This window comes from Pteropus medius, unplaced genomic scaffold, assembly GCF_902729225.1.
Source record: "Pteropus medius unplaced genomic scaffold, Ma_sr-lr_union100, whole genome shotgun sequence".
Classification (NCBI taxonomy): Eukaryota; Metazoa; Chordata; class Mammalia; order Chiroptera; family Pteropodidae; genus Pteropus; species Pteropus medius.
In genome coordinates, this window is record NW_024354503.1 from 5,619,190 (window position 1) to 5,645,294 (window position 26,105).

The window sequence follows — 26,105 nt, forward strand, 5'->3', positions numbered from 1 at the left end:
ATTCTGGAAGTCTCTATATTTTAAGTTACCATGGACTACTTATATACCACATTTGGTCAATGTAAAGTCAAAAGAAGACTCTGACATCCACTCTACACTTTGAACTCTCACAACTCTGATCCCAACAGCCTGGGGCAGGAGTAGGGTGAGGTGAGAGGTAGGGATTGGGAGGGTAAAAGGTAATAAAGGAAGGCTACATGTGAGAGGAGGATGCACTCATTTGTATTCCACTATGAATTCCTGTTATTATCAGGACAGAAGACAGATGACTGCTCATTCTGGCAATGATGTTTACTATTAGCTGTTTATTATAAACAAACAACACTTCATTTAGAGTCAAGGTCACTGATAACGCCTGCAGATTTCTACGGTCACATCCAAAGGCAAGTACATCTGAGCTATAGCAATAACCATAACAACAGAAATGCTTCTCAAGGCAGTTCCTCTTTGAAACATACCCCCAAAATGCTGATCAGCAGTAGCAGGGGATGAGAACACGTGGGGATGTTGTATGTGTGGCAATTAGGACTTCTGCTTTCACTTCAGCATTTCCCACTATTCTATAGTTAACAGCATTTTGGATGGGGCATATGAGAAGAGCTTTACTTTGTAAAAGTTTCCTCTTTCAAGAGATAAATTTCTTTATGTTAAAGAATACGCATTCCAAGGGGGTTTAACAATTTCAATTGAAAAGTCAAATAATCATTTGACTTCAAAATGACAGACAACACACAAGCTTACTGTAATCTAAATTTGTCTACTAAAACGTTTAAAGTAGTATGAATTTACTTGCAGATAGCCATCCTCACTACCAAGCAACAACCACAGGAGGAATGCCTCATTATAGACTGAAGCACCCACCTACTTCCTGTTGAAATACAGGGTGGGGCTGAACCTACAAATATAACCAGACTCTCTCCAAACACAAGGTATTACTGACAAATCAGTTTAAGTCACCAGAGTAATGTCCAAAAGAGCTAGTAAGACAGAAATGGAACTCTTAAGGTGGACAGAGAAAGTATCTGACTGGAACTTATGATGTAAAACCAGGAGAAATTTCCAATTTCATAAAGGAATGATACGAGCTATGGACCCACAGTCAATAAGTATAAGACTCCTTCTTGTCTGATTTGGTTTTGGGAAAGTAGCCCAGGAAAAATGACTTCAACACGCCAATATCTTATTCCTTGAGCACACTGTATATCTATCAAGGACCATCCACACCTGGTAATCTGCAACTTTCTATTATCTTTCAGGGGCAATACCACCTTTTGTTCTTACCTTTATTACTCCTCAGGCTCTAATCACAGCTTTGCTCTTAAATCTAAAATTGGGGGATCACTTTTCCCTTCAAAACTGGTTTCTTCTAGTATCAACTATTCCATTGAAAATTGTCTCTTAAATGGCCAAAATTAGACTTTCTTTTTGGTAGGATCCATCTGGTTTTCCAAAAGAAAATACATTTTAACTGTGAGTCTGAAACCTGGATTCTAGTCCTTAGTCTAATAATGACTGGCAACTGGGGGAAAAATTTCAATTCATTCTTTTAGTTCAGCTGTGAGCTGCACTAAAAAAATGCTTAAGAGATGCTATATGAAACTGAGATTTTATCTGAAAAGTATTCTGAACTCCAAAGAAAAGATTTATTCAAAAATGTTTCTTATATCTCTATCTTGGCCCAAGTTCTCTGTTATGGATCCACTTAAATTACAGAGGGTCTACAATGTTATCATTGATGACTTTCAGTCACAGACACAAAGTTCATTTTACTTTCCCAGCTTAATGCCAATTTCCAGCAATAACCAATTCATCAAAATGGAACGGTTTGAAATATTCCAAACTATCCACCTTAATGGCCTTACTTTTACCCTGATTGAACAAATATAAATTATGAATGATTTTACTCAGAAATGGAGAAATCTTACCCCTAACATTTGTGAGGTACCAGATTTTTTTTTCAGCTATAATTATCAGTTGAGCATTATATTCACAGAGAAGTTTAACATGAAAAACAACTAAGCTGCTCTGAAAAACAAATACCAACACACAAAAGTATCAAACCTTAACAAATCAGTTCACAAGATTACTAGAACTATGTCAATAACTCATTATACTGTAGTAATAATGAATCCCAATAAGGTAGCCTTCATTTTTAAGAGCTTCCTTTCTTATTTATAGCCAATGAAAGAGAAGAATGATCTCTAGTTGGTGGTGCTCAAAAATATGAGATAAGAGGATAGGTACAAAATTCATTCCTCTCCAAGTATCTGGGCTTGAGTATCTGGGAGGAAGCCAAACCTGGGTATGTGCTACATATGGGAAACACACAGTTGGTTTTTATGGAAGAGTGTCTAACCCCACTTTACTACCTTACTCAGAGATGGAAAGGATGGGGCTAGGCTGTAACCTTTCTTTCTTGGTTCCTGCAAGGAGCAGTGAGTACTGCACTAGGTTAAGCTTCCTGTAGACAAGGCACCCACCAGTGAATTAGAAACAGAGGCAGGTTTGCAAATGAGGGAGGAAGGAGATAACAGAGCTGAATAGCACATGTCAGGCACCAAGTAAGTCTCATTTCATCCTGCCAGCTGTCTAACCATTCATTTTAATCTCTCTGATGCCTCACTTCATATTTCAAGCTTCTTTGCAGTAACTGCTCCCTCTCTGGGATGGAAAGGCCAAAAAAGAAACTGACTTCATATAACTGAGAAGGGCAAGGGAAAAAGGGGTTGCAGAGCAACAACAAAAAAGGAAATTCAGCAAAATGTTTTGCTGACAGTTCAGGGCAATATACAAAACACACTGTGTGGTCATGGAGCAGGCAGAAGCAGAGTCCTGGATGTGACTGTTCATACACCAACTTAAGTGAGGAGAGAGACCCAGCAATCACAACTACATCTGAACACCAGGGAGTAGAATTATGGAGCAAACTGACATGCAATTCCATATCAACTGTTCTATTCTGCCAGCTGTAACAAGAATTCATTCCTGAAAAAGTGTCACACACTCATCTGTCACTAACGGCCAAGCCGCCAGCAACTGATTAAGAGTCAGCAGCTAAGGGCAGCTGTACATCTACTTCCTCTCACAGAGTCTATTCACTACTCCATAAGGATTTATTTTAAAGGTCCTTAAGCAAAGGAGAAAGTAAGTACCCATTCTTTTCTTGCTACCCTCAGTTTATGAGACAGTTACCAAGGCCCTCATAACCAAATAAGCAGTGACGTAGAGCAGCAAGAACATGACACTAAGAGAGAGGCGTGCGTTTCAACTCACTACTGCCAAATTTTAGCTTTGGGACCTTGGCAAGCAGTCAAATCTCTTTGTTTCCAAATCTGTTAAACTAGTATAATGATTCCTAGTTCATAAAGTTGTGAAGAAAAATTAAATAATGCATGTATAAAATATTTAATATAGTTCCTGGCACAGAATAGATTATTGCAGTAGTAGTAGTCTTGGTGGTGGTGGTAGTTGTGTTAGTACCAATTCTACATCTATCTAGCATTTAACTATATGGGCCAGGCACTGTTCTAAATGTTTTATATGTGGTTCTCTTAACCATTAAACAACACTATTAATAAGCTTCAGGTTATATTAATGGTTAACTACTAATTATAGTACTCTTATCAATCAATGAATATTTATCAAGTAGACACTAGAAGACACAAAGATGTATAAAATCCGTTCTTGACTCCAGGAGTTTACAATTTAATTGAGGAGACAGATAAAACCAAAGTAACAATATAGCAAATAAACAGGAGTCCAGTTATCAAATGAATGATTACATCATTGATGACAATAGAAAGGATAAAAAGATCACTGTAAACTGAAGGGACTAAACAGATTTCCTGGAATAAAGAGCTGGACTGGGCAGGATTTGGATATAAAGAATAAAGAGGAGAAGGTTTTCCAGAAGCCCTGAACTCTACCACTAAGAATTTATGGAAAAGTCACAATTCTAATGAGTTTTTACTATATTTCATCAAGTCTAAGATATCATTGTTGTTAAGATGCATCATGATTTAAGAGATGTGAAAATATGGGGAAAATATACATCTCAAAATTAATGAAATATGTTTTTCTATAATGAGACAGCAAATAAGATGATCTTCAAAAGTTCTCCCCAACCCTAAAATGCTGATTCTATAACTAAGACAAGAGAACATTCAAATTTTATCAATCAACACCACAGTAAAAACAAAAATAATAATAAGAGAGCCTGAAAACACACTCCATTACTTATTTGCAAGGCTAAAATACCTACCCCTTACTAGTATGTTTATGTTTTCCTTTATAGTTATAACAGCTGTTTCAATATCCTTGCCTGCTAATTCCATCATCTCTGTCATTTCTGAGTGTTTCTACTAACTGATTTTTCTCCTAGTTATGGGCCATATTTTCCTGGCCAGTCAGTAACCTTTGATTGGATGTTGGACATTGTGATTTTACAGTGTTGAGTATCTAGCATTGTTGTCTTCTTTTCAAGAGTGTTAAGCTTTGTTCTAATAGGCAGTTAAGTTACTTTTAGTTCAGTTTGGTATCTCTGAGGGGTGTTTGAAAGCTTTGTTAGGGTAGGTCTAGAGTAATCTTTACTCTATGACTATTTTAACCCCAGTACAAAGATGTGACCCTTCTGAGAGCTCTACTGGACACTCTCAGTGAGCAACACGGGCTCTCCACTCTGGCTGGCAGGAACCCAAATACCTCCCTGCTCTGGGAACTAGTTAGCTCATAGCTTCCTGGTCACTCTTTCCCCAGCCTCCTAGAGTTTGACCCAAGGCATGTGTATGGTCAGCAAAGATTCAAAGGGACCCTGAGGAGATTCCTGGAGCAGTTTTTCTGCATAGCTCTCTCCTTACCAGAACTCTACCCCACAGCTTCCAGATGCCTCAGCCTCTTCTAAACTACATCTCTGTCTCTTCAGTTCAGCAAGACCAATGTGCTTGTTTGAGATCCCCGACCCTGCTCCACAGTTAGAACATACATTTAGACAGAAAGCCAGGGTAATCACGGGGCTCTCCTTTATTTCCCTTCTACAAGGGATAGTAGCACCGTGCTTCTTATTTAAGTCAGGATTGGTTTCCACTCTGGTTTTGCAAGGCCCCCAATCATAAAGAGGTACTGTAAAATTCGTAAGGTCAGATTAATTTCAATTTATCTTTAATAAGTGTATATCATGAATACTTTTAGAAGGAATAATAGAAAAAAGTAAATGTCCTGAGGTCAAAAAAGCACAGCGAATAAAAGGGATATCAGAACCATAAGCATATAACATACCTCAATAATTTTTTTGAATGATCACAATTGAGAACAATGAAAGAAAATTTCTTTTTTTTTTAAGTTAATATTCATATAAGTGCTTACCGCATTTAAAGATCAATATAGCTTGATGAACCTAGAGGCATGTTCAGTCAAGGGAATCAAGGATTCCCTGAGCCACTAGTTACATGACTTTAGGCTGGTTAATTTCTGAGCTTCATCTGTAAAATGGGGAAAATCAAACTTACCTCTTAGGATGGTTCTAAGAATAAAATAACATATATAAGCCTTCTACAGGGGTGTCTAGCACCCAGTAGGTACTCAGTAACTGACAGCTCTCATTATTACTAATTCAAAGGAATGCTGAGTTTGTTTGGACTCACCTCCTAGTGGTAATGAAATAATCTAAGGAGAGAAGGTCAAATTAAACACCATTGAGCATTACACAAAAGGCTCTCCTAATTGGCCCTCTTTTCTTTGGTCTCAGTGGAGGCTTAGTAGTAGGTGGGCCTCTTACCTTCTGAGACAGGCTCTACAGGAGTGTGGAGACAAATGCTGAGAAAGAAATGAATGGCCTCTGCTTATATTATGCCAATTTTAAGGATTAAGACAAAGGGTGTCAGTCTTCCAAATCATAGTCAAGAGTCAATTCAGTATTTTCACTTTAGGTACTTTGAAAGCAAAATAGTCTCAAAGGGATTATTATCTAGACTGTGGCATTTCTTTTTTAAAAAAATCCTTTCATCATAAAGGCCCAAGGCAAATGTCACCACTTCTAAGAAGCCTTCCTTGACTCTTCTACAGAATCTGAAGTCATTTCTACCCCAAAAGTTCCAAAGAGGTATGCTGAACCTTTTTTTAATGACAGTCACTACATTTTATTTTGTAGCACAGGTTTTTGGAGTGTAAAACTCTTTGAGTACAGAAATGAAAAACAAAATACCTTTAAACCTAACAAGTAGTAGTCACAACAGCTGCTATCTGGAGCCAAGGGTGGGATTCTTAAAACTTCTTTGTGGGAGCATCTGAGATCTTGCTTCCAGGAACATGTTGTCAGTTTGGCTCAAATAAACTCTTATAAAAATTCAAAAACAAAACCAAAACAAAAAACAAAAAACCCACCTTATTTGTATCCTATAGTACCGGTCTGTGGCCTATTAGAAACAGGCCACACAGCAGGAGGTGAGTGATGGGGAGCCAGCAAGCTTCAGCTGTATTTGCAGCAGCTCCCCAGCCACCTCAGCTCCATCTCAGATCATCGGACATTAGATTCTCATAGGAGCAATGGTCCCTGGTGACCGCTGTCCTATAGTGTCTGCTCAATAAACATTTGTTGAATTTCTAGAACCTGCCAAGTATTTATTCATGCTTTCTTGAATATTTCTAATCCTCATTTAAAGTGTCTGCAATGTAAGTAGTGGCATTCTGACTTTATAGATGAGAAAACTAAAACAAAGAGTAGTTCTGTAACTTTATCAAAGTCACGCAGGCAGCTTTTAAACCCAGGTCCATCTGTGTCCAAAGTTCATGCTCTTTCCATGACACCGCACTGACTCTTCATAAAACACTCAAACCAAGAAAAGTTAAACAAATATACCCGTATTTCTCATTTTCATATACAAGTGCCTCTAAACTCCAGACCAGTTTCTTCCCCCTTGAAAAAGACTGCAGGCTAACACAAGCAAGCCTTCCTGACATATTTACCTTAGAACTGAAATGGTGTTAATGAGGATAACACACTGCTTTCTCCCCCTCTACACCCAATTTTAGCCAGCTGCTCGGGGGCTTCACATCTTTCACTTTAAACAACATAAACACCGGCTCATTTAAAGTGCCAGCCTCAGATAACATGCTCAGATGCTACCGCTTTTCAAACAAACTCCTGTTTTTAAACAGCTAGGCATTTGGGGTTCCATCACTTCTGATGGGTTACTTTTATCTACAGGGTCCCTGAGAATCACTTTAAGTTTTATTCTCTATGCACTGTTCAGCCATCAAATCTTGTCATTGGGGATTTTTTTAAGAAGCTAACCTTTCATCTTCATTTACAATGAACCAAAACATATTCCTATGGGTAATTCCTAAACTGTATATTTTAAAAAATAATATTCTTCTGACCATTCTTCTAAAAAGCACAGTTGTTTTTCCTTTTAAGCCCAATAAAGATAATTATATCAGAAGTGAGTTCCCCCCAACTCTTTCTGTATATGGGGAATACTGGAAAGATAAGTCTTTTTAAATTATTAAATGTAAATAGCTCATTAAATATAATCCAATTACTTTAATTGTAAAAAGAAGTAATTATAATATGTACATGTATTCTTTCCTAGTAGATTTAATATCTTAAATTAATCTTTTCAGCATTATTTTAAATTAACCTTTGACATTAGAAAAATGCAAGAAACTGATGTTTCTTTTTAAATATATATATACAGCTGTACTCTATGGATCTTTGTTGTGATTTCACTCACAAACAATTTTAGTGGGAACAGCCTCACTCCCACAGAGAGGGGTAATTAAATACCACCTGCCCTAACTGAACTGGTATTTCTTATCTGCCATAAATCATGTTAAAGGGTGATTTAAATTCTAACGCCTTCATGGGACAAAAAGCCCAGAGATGAATTCTGTGGCATTCCAATCATCACAAAAACTTTACTAAGACAATTCCAAGCCAAAATATGTTAGAAGCGTGTCTTTGGTACAGTAGCCTACATTTCCCATTACCTAATTTTCATTCTGTTACCACCAATCATAGCTCCCTGAGACCACCCCCAAGCATTCTTCTTGCTCTCTGGTCTCTAGCCCCTCAAGTTTGCTTTTACAACATTTTTCCTCAGCATCCATCTATCTGATTCTTTGGTTTTTACTCTTTCTTGGTGACTAAGGATAAATAATTGCATAGCTAAATCTCTATGAACTGCTTTGAAAATGAGCTCTACCACAGTCTGTGCATTGAAGAACTTCTATTAATACGGAGGGAAAAGGCTTATACAGATGAGGAATCAGGAAGACTGAGCTTTGTTTTTCTACCTCCTAAGAAAATCTAACAATGAGTGTTATGAATATATACTTAGAAAAATTAAAATTTTCTTTATTTAACACAGAACTTTTCTCAAACTTTAGAAATAGCAAGAACTGTATGAATATATACACTGTATAAGTTAACAACTGGGGCAATGTTTGTATAGCATTTTCTCTTTAAAGTAAAAAAAAAGTTCTATTTAAAGTACTAAGAAGCATCATGTGTTTTCAGCAACTCTCAAGGATTTCACTGAAATAGATTTTCCTGTTCAGACCCTGTATTAATGAGCCAAAGGTGCAGCTCTGTCTCACTGATACCATTTCCCAAAACAAATTAATGAAACGGAGGAGGCTGACTGTGACTAACTCCTTTGGTCAATCAGACTGTAGTCATACTGAAGCATTTCCCAACTTCATAAGGCTGCCTTCTGCTGTCATCCAGGCTAACTATGGAAAGCTATTTTATGATCCAAAAGGATAGTGACATGGGTCACTGTGGCTTCCCTCATCCTGAACACTGTAATGGATTCTGAACAGTTACCAAAGGTTAGCAGAAGAAATGGAGCCTAATATCTAATGAAGGACAGTGTCATTAAAAGACAACAAGAAGTAATTTCATAGGTAAAAGGTGCACCAGCAGCTAAAACTAAGACCCTTTCAAGATTTAAACGATTCAAGTCTCATCTCAATAAAGTGGTATTTTTGTACAAAATATATCTTATTAGGCCAGCCCTTGAAAGTTAAAAAGGTGTCTTTAAATGCCTGCTGACCTAAAATTGCCATGTTCCATGCTTCAAAGGGGTTGATTTTCTGGAGAAGGACAATAAGATACCAAATTCTGTTCAATGGAGATAGAATACTAGTTGGTGAACCTATTCTGCACCTGTGGAAGCAAAAGAATGACTGGCTCACACACCCAAGGAGGATGGTATTTATGTGGGCTCTCCCTATGACCTCTTTGGCAGCAAATGTAAGAAGTCCTTTTTTGAGGCTAAGGGGCGGGTCCAGGACATTCAACTACCCATTCAAGCAGGGTTACGATTCCCCTCCTCCATAATTAAGTTCCCTTTCCTACTCTCCATGCATGCATGAATTGCAGTGACATTGACATGGGGGCCTGACATTAGTCTTTGAAGGTCATTTAAATCCTCCTCCTTCCAAGCTGCCTTAAAAGCTATGCATCATCCACTCCACAATGCCTGAATGTAGGGTTTGACTAGATGGAACTCAAAGTGGAGTCACTTAGAGCATAAAAAGAAAGAGGGCTCCTTTCTTTTTCAGGTATCATAAAAGAATTCAGGTATCATAAAAGAAACAAATCAAATAAATAAAACATGATAAAACTCAATTGCTCAAGAGACAAAAGTAAGAGAAACACTAAACAGCTAACATTGGATGGATGAAAACACTTCTACTTGATAACCCCTTTTATTTAGGAAAGCAGAAAAAGTCATTCACAATATGGTCCCTTTATATGGCTCTAGTTTCATCTATCGCATCGTCATACATACATACATAGACTTGCCTGAAATCCTATGGACCTTCCCATAGGAACCCACTGCAGCATGTTCTCTCTTGCCTCCATACTTTTGCTCAAGTCTGACCACCCACCACAAGCCCCAGCAACTTCTAATGTCTTCCAAGACGGAGTTCAAGTGAAATATCTCTTGACATGCTTTGCACCAGAGGTTGGTTCCTCCCACCCTGCACACTCTTTAAACTTTTATAACACCCTATGCCTGTCTAGCCCACCACACTGTATTAGAATGATTTTCTTACTTGCTCTCCCACTAGACTGTGACTTCTTTGAGGGTGGTGACCTCTAATCTCAGTGGCTACCACCATGCTAGGCACAGAGAGAATGCTCAATAAATTATCTATCAAATGAATGAAGGCACAGTTAGTGAATGCCTCTTGTGTTTTGGCCCTTACGAAGGTGAGGACAAGGACAGTATCTGGACTTCCAGTCTTACAGTGCTGCTTCCTGAGGAAAGAGAATCTAATCTGAAGATCCAAAGTTCAACCTCTATTTTAGAATTAAAATTCCTAATAGCTCACCAGATCACAAGACATGATCTACACATATTCTCCAAGCCCTAGGAAATGATCAGGGGTCTAGTCTGATACAGGAAAAAGTGAGACATCAAAAATTAAACCCCGACCAATATGAGTTATCTGCCACCTCCCTTTTCTTCATGCACCTTGAAGCACTTACTTCCTAATGTAAAGGGAGAAAAATCATAGTTATCAGTGAAAAAAGATAAATTTCCAAAAAGGCTAAGGAAGGTCAGAATAGGGTAAGTCATCAAAATCAGCACGTAACTAAAGCTTGAAAGAAACCCAGGCTGTCATTAAAATCACCAGGCAGTCGGCTAAAATGTTAATAAGCCTCTGAACCTTTCCTTTCCCTCCCAAATCAGCTTTCTGCTTCCCTCCCTCAATAGTTTTTCCCCACCCACCAGACTGCCTGCCTTTCTCTTTCCCTTTCTTTTCCTTCCTTCCTGCATTTATAAATATGAATAGAGCTGGTGAGAATCTGGCAAATGACAACTTCAAATTATATATGGGATCTTATAAAGTGATAGCCAATATTTGTTCATCTGTTCGTTCGTTCATTCATTCATTAATTCATTCGTTATGTACCTGGCACTGTGCAACACGCTGGAGATATAATTCAACACTGCCCCTGTCCCCACGAAGCTCAAATGCTACTGAAAAAGACAAAGCAGACAATAACACTCTATGATAAGTGTGACCACAATGTTAGGTTCAAGGTGTTATAGAGGTATCCAGCTCAGGCTAGAGGCAGAGGGGGTCAGTTAAGGATAGGTATCTTAAAGGACAAAAAAGGTTAAGAGAAATTTCAGGTGGAGGGAGCAGTGTCTGCAGAGGCAAACGGTGTTCCAAGAACAGTAAATAGCTTGGTGTGGCTGAAGTGCAGGAAGTCATGAGTGATGACGCTAATAAGGCAGACAGAAGCCAAGGCACAGAGTGCCTTGTATGCCGCACTACAGCACTTGGAGTGTGCTGAAGGCTACTGGGAACTATTTAAGATCGAGGCCAGAGAATAACATGACGGATTTGCATTTTGAAAGCTCTCTCTGGCAGCAGTGTGGAGAAGGTACTACATGAAGGGATGAAAGACTGAGGTAGTAATCCAAGTTGAAGCACTTCTAATTGATCCACAGAATCTACATAATGGGGTGGGGGCTGCAACATAAAATAGTAGAAAGTGCTTTATACTGACTTTGAGACCAGGCTGTCATTGATACACTTTCTCTCTTGAACAATTAAATTACTTAATCTCTCTGGGCCTCAGTTTTTACATTCCAAAAAACATGTTCATGTATGAAAGCAGAGCTAGGGAAACACTAGATCAAGTATCATCAACCTTTTCTTAATGTTTTAAAATTTATAGATATAAAATTTTTAAAGTATATATAAGGTATAAAGAATCAAGTAAATACCAGTGTAGCTAGCACCAATTTAAGAATCTCATTAACTTTAACGTCCCCTTACGTCTCTCTCCGAACCTATCTCCTTCCCTTTTCACCCTGAGATAATACTATCCTGAAATATGTTTACCATTTCCTTATTATTCTTTATAGTTTTATTACATTTGTATCTCTAAATACTATATTGTTTAGTTACATGGTTCTAAACTTTATATGAATCTAATCATAATGTATATTTTTCTGCAACTTTTCACTCTACAATTTTTTGAGATTCGTTCATGTTACTATAGCTGCAATTTAATCATTCCCACTATTAGACAGTATTCTATTGTATGGTGGTACCGTTATTTATCCAATCTAAAGTCAATGGGTATTCGGATTTTTCCCAGCCTGGATTTTTTGTTTTTGCTATCTCTAACAGTGTTGCTATGGACATTTTTGTATATGATTCCTGCTGCACGTGTGCAAAAGTTGTTTAGGGTAAATTCTTCAGAATGGAAATGCTAGGTCATGGTGTAGGCACATCTGCAATCATGAAATAATGCCAAATTGTTTGGCAGATAGGTTGTACCCATTTATACCTTGGCTTGCTGGGTTCTGGGTTCATATCCTTGCCAGCACTTTTTGTCAGACTTGAGTTTTTGCAAATTTGATGTACACAAAAAGTATATCACTGTAGCTTAATCTGCATTTTCCTGATTGCTAATGAAGCCGACAATCCTCAACCCTTTTTGTAGGATGGAGATACTTTTCATTTTTCTGAAACACTAAGATCAAGTCCCTTCTCTGAAAGCCTAGAATGGCTGGAGGTCATTCAGAATGCTGCCTCCCAATAATTTAAATGATGAAGACTGGTCTCTGTTAGCACTAAGGCAAAACTATGACCAAATCTCAGGCATACATTGACACCTCATACAGAGGCAAACCTGAAATTTTTCATCTGAGAATTGAAGGTGAGAGGGATTTTAGAAGGACTGAGATTGAAACTGAAGAAAATCAGAGAGAATGATCAGGGAAAATATGTGGCATTTAAGGCCTGTCACTATCTACCATTAACGCACTTCTTTAGCCTACTTTCTGCCTATACTTTTCCAGTGCTCTACACTTCAGCCTCTGTTCACCACAGAGGCCCTTCTGCACTCTCACGCCTCTGTGATTCCATTCAAGATATTTTCTGCTTCCTGGAATATCCACTTTTTTTCTCCCCCTGCTTCTTGAAACTTTATTAATCCTCCTCTGTCCAGTTCAAATGTAATTGCTTCCACAAAGTCATCCTGACCCTGTTCCCCAGAAAGAATTAATCAAGCCCTCCTCTACTTCAATAGCACTCTATTATTCCTCTATTATAGCATCCATCCCACATTACAGTTGTAACAGGGAGAGACTGTAAGCTCTTTGAGGGAAGGTACTATCTTCTAAATCCTGAGGTGCTGAGCAGTACTTCCGTTATCCATCAATCCTTCATAAATTACTGGATAAGTGGATAGAGAGATGAACAGAATCTGCTGAGAAAAAAATCTCTAAACAATGGAAAGGTCCTTTCCGACTCTTGCTGACTATTAAGAAACAGCCAGAGAAAAAGCAAGGAAGGAGAAAGGGAGTGGGAGCTAATGAAGAATAAAATGTGACAATTAGGTGCCCTTAGTAGAGACCTATGTCAGGAAGGGCAGGAAGTGAAATGTAAACCTAAAGTCACCTTCTTAATGAGGCACAATAGCATGGAAAAGTGGAATTTATAATTGATTCTAAACCTTAGGCAGTATCTTGAAATTCATCTAGAAATTATTTGGCATGGTGTTTCCTGTAGAAGTTGTTTAACTACAACTTCAATTTATTTAATAGTTAAAGGTTTTTATTTTTTCTTAAGTCATTCTGGTAAGTTATCTTTTGCTAGGAATTTGTCCACCTTATTTATATTTTAAATAAGTTGTCATAGTATTCATAGTATTTCTTAAGTCGATTAGCAAAAATTATTTTTATTAGGACAAAATGACTAAAAGAGTGGGGTAATGGCAGAGATAAGGATCCAAGACATAAAGATTTGAAATTCCACAATATTTTCCTGTGTATTTGTGTTTCTAGAATGGACAGGGGATCAAGTCTATCATGGTCATTTGTACATAACATGTTTTCAAAAGTATTTGATATTCAATACCAAATAAAAACATAAAATTGATAACAGGTATTTTATTTTAATAGTTGATATTGATTAATACATAGGTGACCGGAGTCATATTTGCAGTTATCTTTAAAATAAAGATTCTAAAAATTAAGTAAAAATTAGTTTCGGAAGCCACACTTATTCATTAAATTAGATGTAAAAAAAAAAAATTACCCGTTTAAATATAGCCATTTACTGAATTTAAAGAAAAAATCAGCAGGTGTAAGAAATTTAACAGCTTTCAACTATAAAATACACATGTTAAAAATAAAGACTATTGTTACTATAAAAGCATATTTCATGATTTAAGAAAGTCATTTTAGTGGTTAAAAAATAAGTTATGCTCAGTCATTTGTTTTATCCACTCTTTTCCCAAACCTTAATACCATAGTAGCTAACTGGAAGGAAATCTCTGATGTAATTTCAGCGTCCTTGCCCTGTACCACCTTCCCCTGCCCTAGTGGATGTGTACTTAGTTTAATACATTCCAACTGAGGAAGGAGAAGCCAAGAGGTGGTGTGATCTTTAAAAATCCAGAAGAGACTGTACTAGAATAATTTTGAAAGCTTTTAAGAGAGTGACCAAAAATACTATTCTTCTATCAGCGAAGGTCAACCTCTTTAATTGGACATGGCTCCAGGAGAGTAATAATACAAATAACCACGATTAGAAGAACGGTAATAGACACTGCCTGGGCAATAGATCAATGAGACAGCACACACACCTTTGATTCTAGACTGGTATAATCCTTTTTAACAAACATTAACAGCCTACAGTTACTGTACAATAAGGTTTTCCCAAATGTCTATGGGAAGTTGACAGTAGTAATACTTCTCTGCCAATCTAGTAACACAGATGCTTTTTACCAGCTCTTCTCCTTGTAGAAATCATGTTAATAAAGATGTTTAGGGACTTATGGTTTTAAATGCCAATATTTTTTAAAACTGGACAAGTGTTATAGAAATTCTTGTTGGTATTTTTTAGACTTAGAGAAAATGAAGTTTGACAAAAAATATTTCCCAAGTGGTCTGGAAGGAAGCAAAAGAATTAGTAAAATTGAGAGGAGAAGATATGAAAATGTATCAGGTGAAGGTTTGTTGGCGCAAGAAAAAGGTGTCTGTATGTGTAAACAAGAATCCATGGTAAACAAAATGCAATTATAATGAAGCAATTATCTGTCTTACATTCGTTAAACCCGGACTCTGCCAAGAAGTATCCTTTTAGATGTCCATCCATCTTGGTTTACATCAACTGTCCCAGAGTAATTATTAAAAGTATTCCCTCTTACTCTTAAAAATGAACTAGTTTACACAATAAATTATGTGATCATTCTATCCTCGAAGAACCACAAGGCAGAGCTACTAAAACAGCTCAATGTTCTGGATCCATAGTCCCAATTATTTAACATTAAGTACAGATATACCTCATTTACCATGAATAGAACAGCAGAATAGCACTGTGATTAAGACTGGCTACTGGAACCGAATGACTTGAGTTCAAATCTCAGCCCTGCTGTCTAAATTCTTTAGCTGTGTGGCCTCAGAAATTTTTTGAAATAATTCCAAACTTGGCGAAAAGTTGCAAGAATAGTACAAAGAACTCCCCCTATCCCTTTACCCAGATTCATCAATTATTAACATTTTGCTACATTTACATTGTTTTCTACACACACACACACACACACACACACACACACACAATTTTATTACTAATTTTTTAACCATTTGATTATAGATTGCAGACACGGTGCCCCATCTCTAAATACTGCAGGGAGTCAAAGTTAACTCTTAAGAACAAACTATAGTACAATTATTGCATGAGAAAATTTAATAATGATATAGTATTATCACCTATCATAAAGTCTATTTCTAAATTCTACCAGAGTCCTAATAACGCTCTTTATAGGGAATTTTTTCATCAACCCAGGATCCCAATCTAGAATCATGGGCAGGCTTTTTAATCTCTGCATAACAGTTTCCCCATCTGTAAAATGGACATTAATAACAGTATCTACCTCATGGGATTACTGGGAAAAATAGAGGAGTAAATATACATAAAGAATTTACAACAGTTGCTGGTATTTAGTACAGGTGTTAGCTTTTAGGGAATGACAGACTCCACATTAGGTAGAATTGTCAGATAATGGAAATAACTTTTTAGACACTATACCTTTCAAAGACATTTTACGAAACTCTATGTAAAATATATTGTGCATATTCATTATTTCTTAAACAGAATATACTAATTATAATTTAACCTTTTCTTGGTATCTCAGGGTCTTCATATCAGCAGTGCTACTATGCTTTAAAACTATGATGCTGTCAGAGGCTCCCGAGGTGTGAGGGCTATATGCCTCTGTAGTAAAATGGCTATAAAGTTCTGGACACACATCTTGAATCTCCTTCTGCTGTCATGCTTCTGATCATTAGTGTGTATATGTACATCTAATCTGTATTATTCTAATAATGCTTAGGGTCATACAAAGCTTCTAGTTAAAGCACTTTTATGTGATCTCTCACTAACTCAATAAATATCTACTATATCATCTGATTAATTAGCTGACTTGAATCGCACAAAGTCTGTAAGAAGAATATGTATTACTACTCCCAATTTTAATTACTTTATTACAGATGAATAAATTAAGACTCAGAGAGGTCGAGTGATTTACTTTGGGCCACAGAGTCAACAGGCAACACAGTCAACCCTCATACTCTGGATCCTCTGTCCCTCAATGTACACAATTATGAGTGAGGCCCTAAGGTGATATTACTTTTGAGGTAAAGTGAACAAGCTTTCTGAAAGCTCTTTGACACTCAAAAGAACATTCAGCTTACTTTTAAATGCAGAGTTGCATTATGGTTGGCTGAAACTACCAGATGTCTGAATCTCAGATGCTCTTTCTCTGCACTTTCTAAAATATTCTCTCTAAAATTCTCTAACTTTATAACAACACTTTATTAATACAGACTCCACACATTTGAAATGACATAATTTCAGACCAGAGTAAAAGTTTACCTCTGACTAATAAAGACTGGCTAAGAAAACAGTGTAAATAAGATTGCAGGGAGAAATGTTTAATGAGCTGTTTTTAAGCATTTCAGGAGTCTAATTTACATACAATTAAAGTTAAATTGCACATCATTCTCAGCTATTCATTAAACCAGGTACAAGGACCTCTACCTAACAAAATAACCTGGTAACACTATTAGCCTAGTTTCAGTACTATATGACTCAAAGTAACAGCTGCACCTAAATAAAAACAACATACAACACTCTCACTAGGATTTACCCCAATTAGCCCAAATTAATGAGGTTTGATTGTACCTCCAATGATGACCCACAAAACCTATCTTCCCTTGACCGCCTAAAGTTGAAGCACAAATGCAGTTAAACCACCTGTCCTAGAAACTAGGTAGAGGAAGCAAAACAAAACAGCAATGGCACAGAGCTAAGAGCCAGAAGGCTAGGGTTCTAGGCCAGATTATGCTGCTAAATTTGTGTGACCTTGGTTAAACCACTCTACTTCTCTAGCCTCCAGTTTCCTCATTTACCAAATGAGGAAGCCAGTAACAATATGGTTTCTAAATACAATGTCACACTAAAAAGACCCAGAGTTCTTTGGATCCTTTTAAAGGGCAGGAAATGTACAAGACAAGTCTGGAACATCTTATCGAACTAGAAAGCAAGGAATACTATCAAAGACTACTGCAGTTATGTCAAAAAGAATCAGGAGCCAACCTGAAGAAGCTCCCACTGGTCCAAGATGGAACTAATTGAACATCAATAAGAATTAACTTCAATGGATTAAAACATATCAAATATGTTAAAATCTATAAATTCATAAAAAAAAAAAACCTCACTGATCCCCTCTGGAAGATGTCAGGGAACCAAATTATTTTGAAAATATGTAAATAAAGGAATAAAGGGAAAGAATCAAATATTTATCCTGCCTTTCCTATGCAAATCAAACCTCAGGGTAACCAAAGAGTTAATAAGGAAAGTTTTTCTTTTCTGAAGTATTCCTACTAATAAATGAAGAAAAAATGAAATTTAGAATATCATCATTTTGCAAACATCTAATGAAATCAATCATTATCCATGACCATTTACAACAGCAGTTCCCAAACTTTTTGGCACCAGGGACCCATGCTCCTAAGAAAATCTAGTGCCTGATGATCTGAGGCGGAGCTGAGGCGTTGATGCTAGTGCTGGGGAGCAGCTGCAAATACAGATGAAGCTTCGATGGCTTGGCTCGCCCACCACTCACCTCCTGCTGTGCAGCCAGGTTCTTAACAGGCCACAGACCATAGGTTGGGGACTCCTGATTTACAACACGAAAAGAAACATCTAGACATTATAAGCTTCCTGATGGAAAAATACAATAGCACTAGTGAAGCATTACTATCAAAGCAGGAACCTGGTTCAGGTCAAGCCTCTAAAGCTGTGATGTCCAATAGGTAGCCACTATACACATGCAGGTACTAAGCACTTGAAATGGGGCTCATCTGAATTGAAATGTGCTATAAGTATAAAACACACATCAAATCAGAGTTAGTATAAAATAAGTATGTAAAATAGCTCATTGATAATTTTTATATTATGTGTTAAAATGATAATAGTTTGCAACTATAGAGTTAATAAAAAATTATTTAAATGAATTCACTTGTTTTTTCTTACCTTTTTAATGTGCCTCCTAGAAAACGTTCATTTGAGGCCTGAATATTTCTATTAGACAATGCTACTCTATATCTAACAACTAGTTTACAGGGAATACAAAGGATAGAGGAACATAAATGAATCACAGAAATTCAATTAACAAAATCCAAAATGGGGGAACTATAGAACAATCTGTTTTCTTCAAAATCTCACACACACACACACACACACACACGAAAAAGAGAGGCAAGAGGACTATAGATTAAAAGAGACTTAGGACCAAATCAATGTATGGATCTTTTTTGAAACCTGATTCAAATAAACCAAATGTTTAAAGATAAAGAGGGGCAGGGATGAAGGAAGAGAGGGAGAAAGAGAAAGCAATAGTGGAAATTTGAACATTGACTGGATATTTGATGATGTACTGTATTTATGGTTTTTTTTAAAACAAGTATTTATCTTTTATCTTTTAGAGCTATGTGCTGAAATTACTTTAATATAATATAATATAAATGATATGATATATGGGATTTGTTTTTTAAAAACTCAGTAAGGGTGATGGAGTAGGTGGTGACAAAGATAAAACAAAACTGACTATAAGTTTGTAACTGTTCAAGCTGAGTGATGGGCATATAATGGTTAATTATATCATCCTCTCTACATTTGTATGTTTGAAATTTTCTGTATTTTTTTAATGAGAGAAAAATTTATCTATAAGGACAGTTTCAGCTCTCGACTCTACAAAATAAATCATGAAGTTGGCTAGTACCTCAAAAGGTCAATCTAGTTTTCTGCCTCCAGAAACATTATCTGCATTATTAATTTACTCAACAAATATTTATTAACTACTAAGTACAAAGACTATAGAACTGTAGAAGATGTACAAAGATATAAGAAATAATTTGTTTAAGAAGAGATGAGAAAAGTACATAAATATAAAACAAAGAAACAAGAGATGAAGTCATGTTTTACTTCTAAGTAAATCACAGAAGGCACCAAAGAGAAATGTCATATAACTGGACATTAAAAATAGGCAGGATTTAGAAATACAGAGACAAGGAGTATTATATCTGTGGTGGACAGTGTGAACAAAAATAATGATACACTTCTGAGGAATGAAGATGAGTACAGTATTGCAAAACCAGATCACAGAATCTTAAACATCAGGCTAAGTTTCTACTTAGTCATTAAATGATAAGAGTCACACAAATGGAGTTATAGATTATAGAATAAATATTCAGGAAGATGCTATACATCTCACTTAAGCACAGTAGAACAGAATAGAGCTAGGGAGGGAGCTTGGAAGTAGAAACAACAGTCAAGGCAAAAGGTAACAAAAGACCTGAAGTACTAGGAGAAAAAGACAGGGAGGGACCTGAGAGTGTCTTGGCATGAAAAGAGATAGGGAGTTCAGAGAAGTCAACAGTAACTAAGGCTTTACATCTGAATGAACTGGGAAAATAATGGAGCCAATGTTTGTTTGCTATGTTGGCAGTTCGATACCAATCCTGACTGAATGAATGAATAAATACGAACATGTGAGTAAAGATAAAGGGTAGCAAGCCAGGGGATTTAGAAGAGGGAGATGGGCAGAAGATAAGTGTAACTTTCATGTTTTAACCGATGAGGAAGTCAAGGTCCTGAAGGAAAATGCTGCCCACGTATGCTAAGCATCTTTCTTAGCAAAGCAAAAGTGCCATCATTAAAACCCATATAAACTCCATCTGTAAAACCTGTAAACACCTCCTCCCAAGCAAGGAGGAGACAAGCTGTACCAATCTGACAACTAGTTCCCAAAAGCAAACAATCCACGAAAAGCTGGAAATGCAAAAGGGTTACCCAGGTGGAGTGATCCAGTAAGAAAATTCATAACTGTAACTGAAAAAGTTTTTTAATTATTTAAAAAAAAATCTGGAATTGGGGTTCACAGGTGGAAATACAGATTTGGGAGTTCATTACATGGAGGTTGTAGTTAAAGACAGTGTAGTTAAAGAGAGAGTAGATGACCTCCCAATACAAAAGTATAAATAGAGAGGCAAGGTCAGGGCCAACTTGGAGATTGGCAAAAAGGAAGTATTAAGGAACACAGAAGGAGAACCAGACCAATGCTTTGTCATAAAAGTTAAGAGAAGAATTTCCAGAAGGAAGGCATGCTTAATTCTTGTCTGCCTCTTTGACTCGCATATCTAATCCATCATCGTCCTATCATATCTACCTCCAACATACATACAATATCCATCTATTTCTCTCGATTTCTTTTTCCACCAACCTAGTTGAAGTCTCCATTATTACCAGCACTTCTGCTATAACCTTGTTACTCACCTCAATCAACTCCTACCCCCATGCAATCTATTCTCTTTGCAACAATTGGATTACTCTTTTAAAAATAAAAATCATATCATATACCCACCTCCCACTTTAAACTCTTTAAGTGACTGGATATTTAAAGATATTGGGGTGTGACAATGCTAATATAATTATGTTCTAATAGGAGAATACTTGTATTTTAGAGATATATACTGAAATATTTACAAATAAAATGAAGTCTGAGATCTGCTTCAAAAATAAGAGCAAATGTCTGAATTTATTCTATGGGGCCAATATTACTCCGATATCAAAACCAGACAAAGACCCCCCGCTAAGATCAAAACAAGAGTACAATGTCTGCTCTCATTACTTCTGTTTAACACTATATTGGAGGTTCTAACCAGGGCAATCAAGCAAGAAAAAGAAATATAAGATATGAGATAAGAAAGGAAAAAGTAAAACTCTATTTGCAGATGACATGATCTTGTATATACAAAACGTTAAGGAATTCACAAAAAAAAAAACAAATAAAAAAACTGTTAGAACCAAAGTAGCAGACTTGTACACAATATCAATATATAAAAATCAATTTTATTTCTATAAGCTAGCAATGAACAATCTGAAAATGAAATTAAGAAAACAATTTACAACAGCATCAAAAATAAAATAGGAATAAATTTAACAAAAAGATTTGTACACTAAAGACCTAAATAAATGAAAAGATATGCTATATTAATGGCTTGGAAGACTTAATATTGTAAGATGACAATACTTTCAAAATTAATCTGCAGATTCAATGATATCCCTATTAAAACCTCAGATGGCTTTTTTGCAGAAATTGACAAATTTCTAAATTCTAAATTCTAAATTCATAAGGAAGAGCAAGGGCCTCAGCATGGTCAGAATAATATTGAAAAAGAACAAGGTGGAAGTATTCACACTTTTTGATTTCAAAACTTATAACAGAGCTACAGTAATCAAGACTGTCCAGTACTGGCATAAGAACAGACATTTAGATCAGGGGAATAGAATGGAGAACCCAGAAACCAACCTACACATTTAGGGTCAATTGATCTTTGACAAGGATGCAAGAAAATTCAATGTGAAATGAATTAACTGTCCTTTCAACAGATGGTGCTGGGACAACTGGATATCCACACGCAAAAAAATAAAGTCGCACACAAAAATTAGCTCAAAATGGATCAAAGGCCTAAATATAAGATCTAAAAGTACAAAACTCTTAGAAATAGCCAAAAAGTGCTAACAACCCAAACATCCATTAACTGATGAACAGATAAATAAATTAGGTACATCCATTCATTGGAATATTATTCAGCCATAAAAAGGAATGGAGTAGTGACACAGGCTTCAATATGAATGAACCTCGAAAACATTATGCTAAGTGAATAAAGCCAATCACAAAAGACCAGATATTATGCGAGTGAATTTATATGAAATGTCTAGAACAGGCAAATCCATAAACACGGAGAGTAGATTAATGACTGCCCAGGGCTAGGGGAAGAAGAGAATGGGGAGTGACTTCTAATATGTATGTGGTTTCTTTTGGAGATGTTGAAAACGTTCTGGCATAGTGGTGATGGTTGCAAACTCTTGTGACTATACTAAAAAATACTGAACTGTACACTTTAAATGGGTGAACTGTTTGGCATGTAAATTATATCTCAATTTAAAAATCAAAAAATGTCCATACAGAGACTTGTACACAAATGCTCACAGCAGCTTTATTTGTAATAGTCCCAAAATGGAAACAACCCAAATATCCATCAACAGGTGAATGGATAAACAAATTAGTATATTCATATAATGGACTATTAATTGGCAACTAATGATACTTATAACAATGTGGATGAATCTCAAAATAATTATCATGAATGAAAGATGCCAGACTCCCCCTCTCAATGAGCACACACTATATGACTCCATTTATATAAAATTCTAGGAGATACAAACTAATTTATAGTGATAGAAAGCAGATCAGGGGTTGCCTATGGACTGGGAGGTGAGCAGTGGGGAAGGAGGAGATGATTATGAAGGGGCAGGAGGAAACATTTAGGAGTGATGGACATGTTCATTGTCTTGACTATGGTGATGGCTTCACTGGTACATTCATATGTCAAAACTTACCAAATTTTACATTTTAAATACATGTGGCTTTTTGTATACCAATAATATCTCCATAAAACCGTTGTAAAAAAAAAAAAAAGGCACTGTTAATTCAAGTATTTAAACTGCTAGAGTTCTATAGGCCAGGTAATTTTAAATAAGTTACACTATTAATGGTAACACATGAGGTGATACATGTGTTACCTGGCTTGATTGTTGTAATCATTTCACAATGTATACGCACATCGAATTATCATGTTGCACACCTTAAATATATGATTTTTGTCATGTAGTCAATTATATCTTAATAAAGCTGGAAAAAATAAACAAAAGTTATATTATTTTTTTTAAAATGACATTAGGAGAGGAGAAAGGGTATTAGGAAAAAAAGACTGGCCCTGAGTTAATAATTGCTGAAGTCAGGAGACAGATACATAGGGGTTCATTATACCATTTTCCTTACTTTTATACATGCTTGGAAATTTTGTATTAAAGTTTTTTTTAAAAAAAAAACCTCTAAGAACCTCAATTTAAAAAAAAAAATCTCTTCAAGACTGCTCACTTTACTTAAAAATAAAACTCCTTATCAGTCCTATGAATCTTTGAAATACTGTTGCCCTGAGAGTTCTTTCAACCTTGGAACTCTCTTTCCTCATCTCTTCATTTGGCTGGTTCATGTTCATTCTTCAGTTTCAGAGAAGCCTGTCCTGACCATCTTTATCTAAGTTCCTCCATTACTCTCTATTATAGTACACTATTTTATTCTTTTTGTAACATACCACAATCTTTCAACATTTTATGTTTATTTATTTATTGTCTATCCAAACTCCTTAAAGTACGTGAGAGCAGCTACCTTGCCTCTCAGTTCTCGAGTTGTATTCCTTGTACTGGTTACATAGCAGGTACTCAACAAATCTGTTGAATGTTAAACTAAAAACTCAATACTAGGCATCACCCTATGGTTGAACATTTAATATGACAAAGCCTTACAGAGAACCTACCGTTTGCAAGGGTTCAGGTAACACATATGTATACCTGAAGTGAGAGGATACATGACATAATGAAAATAGACAGAATTTTAAAAAACAAACAAAAAACCCTCTTCCAAAGGTAACTGAAAACAAAAAATAAGATTTAAGAAGACTAATTTTTTTCCCCCTGGAGAATTCATTTAAAAACATAAATAAGAGTCCTGATATAGTCCCTTCTCTAGATAAAGATGTATAAACAAAGGGTTCCTCCAGGGATTGATGGGGAAACTTATCACAAGTAACATTTTAAAAAATTATCTATACTATGGCCATGCCACCCTGAACAAGCCCGATCCCGTATGATCTCAGAAGCTAAGCAGGGTTGGGCCTGGTTAGTACTTGGATGGGAGACCACCTAGGCAGACCGGGTGCTGTGGCCATAAAAAAAAAAATAAAAATAAAATAAAAATTTTCAAAAAATTATCTATAAAAAACAATCTAGTGAAATTTTCCCAATTTGCAGATGACTACAGCAGTAGTTATAAGTATGATGGTACAGTTGTATGTTGAGAAATGCGGAAAACAGCTTCCATGTAGACAAAAATAAGGTCATGCAGTAATGGAAAAATAGTCCAAACTATAATTATCAGATGATGAGCTCTAAATCTACCTGTTACAATGCAAGAAAAGGGTTTCAGAGTCCCTGGACTTACCCTGAATATAGCTACAAAAAGGCAACAAAATGCTGGATGTTATTATGAAAGCTCTGGAAACACAGAACATATTATCCTGCCCTTGTGAAAACCAAAGTGTATCTGTACCTAGAATAAAATGTACAGTTGTGGTCATAACAGAAAAAAAGGTAAAATAGAGAAGACTTAGAAAGGTATCCAAAAAGCCCAAAAGACAGAGGAGCTTCTGTATGCACATAGATTTTTAAAAAACAGAGATACAGACACTTTAATATGAAACACAGGATGTGAAACAGTAAATATCAGTCTCATATCAAACCTCAGAAATTATAAGGCAGAAATCTAAAGAAACAAAATCTAAAGAAAAGTTATTTAAAAAAACTTTTAAGTCAAAGTTTTAGAATCAGAAAGACAGGACTTTTATGTCAAAAAGAAAGAGAAAGAGAAGAAGAAGGAGGAGAGGGTGAGGAAATAAAAAGAAGGGAGGAAGAGAGGGAAAGTGATTGGCCTTGAATCTAGTCCTAGTAAGCTTAAGTAACTATGTGACCACTCAATTTCTTTGAGCCTCACTTTTCTCATCTGCAAATAACAACTACTTTGAAGGAATGATGTGAGGATGGAGATATGCACACTACTCAATTACACAGTATACACTTACTACCCAGCAGCTTTTGCTTTTATTAGGACCAATAAAAAGTAATAGTTTAGTACCCAATCCAGTAAATAAAGTAATAAAACTCATTACTCAGATAGGGAGTACAGAATGTAAGAAAAAAATAATTCAAAAATAGTCTAGATGAATTCATAGGTAACAATTCCATAAGAAATTCCTAAAAGAAATTTTAAATTTTGGGTAACAGAGCCCTAAATTTTGAATGTGACATTTTTATCCTTTTACCAAGCAGTAGAATTCTGGGCTAGATACACGCTGTATCAGACCAAATATGCCATTTCTTAATTTGTGACCACAATTGTTAACTTTTATTGAACACTGGACTAAGTAATTACGTCATTTAATCCTTCTGATACCCTTTAAAATACGCTCTATATTTTACAGTAAAATTAGATGGGTCTCTAATTTACAGATGAGAAAGCTAAGGCTAAGAGAGTCACTGCCCAAGCTACACATACTGAGCTAGTAAGCAGATAAGTCTATTTCTGAACCCAGATAGAAGGACTCCAGAATCTATACTCATAACCACAGAACTATACTGCCTCCTACCCTGCAAGAAATATTGGGCGTTGGGTATGCAAGAATGAGGTTAGTAATGAAGGAGGATACAGTGAGTATTCAAAAATGTTGCCTGACAAGGCCAACTCAGCCAAGGTCACTGCCAGCCATTTACTCAGATTTAGGGTGGCCACAAGCGTGAACACTAAAATAACAAGAACTGATTAATGAGGATGAGACAAACCTAATGTAAGGAGGGAAGCCTAAAAATTCCTATGCTATCGTCTC

General features: G+C 36.2%; 1 protein-coding gene and 1 pseudogene across 1 annotated transcript in view; one reads left to right on the forward strand and one right to left on the reverse strand.

Annotated features, from left to right (window-relative positions):
* WASF2 (WASP family member 2) overlaps nucleotides 1–26,105 on the reverse strand; it is a 64,664-nt gene that overhangs the window by 24,043 nt on the left and 14,516 nt on the right.
* On the forward strand, nucleotides 24,276–24,394 carry LOC120596366 (uncharacterized; annotated as a pseudogene).